This window comes from Nycticebus coucang, chromosome 16, assembly GCF_027406575.1.
Source record: "Nycticebus coucang isolate mNycCou1 chromosome 16, mNycCou1.pri, whole genome shotgun sequence".
NCBI classification, from domain to species: domain Eukaryota; kingdom Metazoa; phylum Chordata; class Mammalia; order Primates; family Lorisidae; genus Nycticebus; species Nycticebus coucang.
Window position 1 is genome coordinate 34,522,390 of NC_069795.1, and position 2,954 is coordinate 34,525,343.

Below are 2,954 nucleotides of genomic sequence, written 5' to 3' on the forward strand. Positions count from 1 at the left end.
TTGCTTGACACCGAAAGTTAGAGGCTGCAGTGAGTTACGATGCTGCCACTGCACTTCAGCCTGGGTGACCGAGACCTTGTCTCTAAAAACAAAACAAAACAAAAAGGAAATAAAAAATCAAATGAACATACAATCAAAAAAATAAACATAAACCAGTTGCCAAAGGAGGGGGGAAGAACAGCTGTATTGCTCTTTCAAGACTAGCATGTAAGAGACTTTTAGTGCTGATTATGTTTTTCCTACATGTGATGGATGGACATCAACTTTGCAGTTAAATGCTGAGAAGGGAAGATCACCCATCAGCCTGGGGTTCTGAACGACTGTGTGAAAAAATACACTGCCAGAAACCCCCACCATCACACCCACAGTGCACTCAGTAATTGGTGCAAGCATGACGTAAATTTCTATTGCTTTAGTGACTGAGACCTTGAAGTTGATTTGGGATAGCCTGTACAGACACCCTAACTAATATAATAACAAAATCTATGCTCCTAACATCTGTAACAGTCTAGAGTACCACTTTAAAGGGCATTCAAATGAAGTTTCTATAATAGACAATTTTATTTTGACATATGAAAAGTTTTCTCATTTACTTGCATGTCTACACTTGCTTTGAATGTTTTAAGATATTTGATACCGATAAACAAATAGAAAAACATAACAAAGAAAGTAAATTTGTGTTACTCAAACGTCAACTGAGGTCATAGTTTGTGTTAAGAAAATGATAAATGAAGCCTCTTAATACACACCCACATGCATTCATATACAAACCCACACAAGGCCTCCCTGTACAGAACACCTCCATGAAGGTTTAACAAAAAAAAAAATGACATCATAGAAAAACAAGCAACTATTAAATTTAGATCAGGCTTTCTGCCACTGTGAATGTTTTACTACCTTGTTCTTATCATACAAAAACCAGCTTCATCCACTCTTCATCTTTTGAGTCTTCTTTTATTCTTCCCTTTCTTTATTCTCCTTTATATTCCAAAAAAATTTAGGCTTTTCTTTTTAATGGCCTCTTTTTTTAGACACCGACTTTTTTATATACTATTCGAGTATTAAATTATCTTTCAGAACAAAGCATTTTTCATAAAGAAAAATTTTTCACATTGAAAGAACTTAATTTTTATTATTACACTTTAAAAAACAGTTATAAAAATAATCTGCAGTTCCAGTGGCACACAATGAAATTTCACACTACTTTAAATTATTCTGTTTACTCTTTCTGTTTAATGTTAATAAAACCATAATTGCGTACTAAATGTGCTATTTATTTTAAATTTTTATTCTTGCCTTCTTAAAATTAAACTTATATAACTGTTGCCACTTTTTAAACATGTAAAGATGTTACCTTCAACCGGCAATGATTCAAATAGTTTATTTAAAAATCAATCTTTTATTTTATTGTAAAAGCACATCTAAGGAGCAACGAAACTTAGTAAATCATTTACATCTTGTAAGTTTTCTTATCATGAAATGTCAAACTAGAGTTAAGATATCAAAAGACAGTGAGAGGAAGTAAGAAAATCAGACAATTTGTAATGAAAGGAGACTCAGGGCTGCATCAACGTTGTTTGCAATGCAATTTTTGTCTATATTCTGAGGATCTAGTGGAGGCTCTTAAGGTTATGTATTACATAATGCTCAATCATAGGTACTAACTGAAAAGTTTTATTTTTCAAATTCTCTGTGTGTAAATTAATGCGGTTTCATATTTTTTCCATGTTGCCCGAAAATCTTGCCATCAGTGAAAAATGTTCAAAGCACCCAAATACAGATAGCAACTTCTATGCCAAATTTCTTTCAGAAACAAATGTTGTGTTTGACATGATGTACAAATTGTTAGACAAGGATCTACAAGTTTTAATCTTATCTTGCTGGGAACAAAGTAAGACCAACCAATGATTAAGGAGATACAATCTGAAAAAAATCAAGAGAATTCATTTCAATCAAATTTTTCCCTCCTTACCCTGCGCAGAAACATAAATTTCTACCATTTGAGTCATTCCTGAGAATTAAGATACTGACTTTACATGAAATTCATAAAAATGTAATTTAGGAATCCTTGTGAGTTATTACCTTAGATGCTATGCTTTTCAGGAGCTAGATTTTAGTGCTAGCTATGAGGCTTGGGCACAGAAAATCTGTAGCATGAAATGAATATTAGATGTTCAGATGAAGAGAACAAATGGGGCTGGTACCCTTCTCTCTTCCTAAGAAGAAATGTAAAATAATGAGCAAATAGAGATGAAGGTAGGGAGACAGTCATAAAATTATAGCAATTTAACATAGTAATTTCCTATCATACTTACCTTGATTTTTTTTTTCTATCACAGCTTTATTTTTGGAAGCATATAAGTTATCAGTGAGTCCAAATTAATGCATAGATAATCTGTTGAATTAATAATTGAATTTATCAAATATGACAGGGTAAAGTAAGTATATAAAATCAATTATATAGAGAGGGTGCCAAAAAAATAATACAAATTTTAAGAAAAGAGAGAAAAGTATATTAAAATTGCAATACTCATCGCTTCTCGGCCTTTTGGCTAAGATCAAGTGTAAAACTGCAATACTCAAGTCACTTTGACTTCTGCAATTACATGGCTTATATTCTTCTTTTGTTACTGGCAAATACTGAATATTGTAATTTTCATATAAATACTCCAATTTTTTTTTGGAAAATTTCTCTCTCATGTATCATCTGTTCACACCTGGGATTTCCAATAAGACTTAGCCAAATAACATGCCCCCTGGGTGAGGGGCACTTCTACAAATGGCCCTGGAAGTGAGAACAATGTAACCTAAATATTGTACTCATATTAATTTGAACAAAGTTAAAAAAAAAAAAGAGAGAACTTAGCCAAATAAATTACATGGAAATTTTATGAGAATTTACTTAACATAGACTCTTTGTTTGACCTCTCTCTAATAAAAATGACTTGGCAATG

The 2,954-nt window shown here is 32.2% G+C and overlaps 1 pseudogene; it reads left to right on the forward strand.

Annotated features, from left to right (window-relative positions):
• The first annotated feature begins 2,532 nt into the window (after window positions 1-2,532).
• On the forward strand, window positions 2,533-2,694 carry LOC128568339 (uncharacterized; annotated as a pseudogene).
• The last annotated feature ends 260 nt before the right edge of the window (window positions 2,695-2,954 follow it).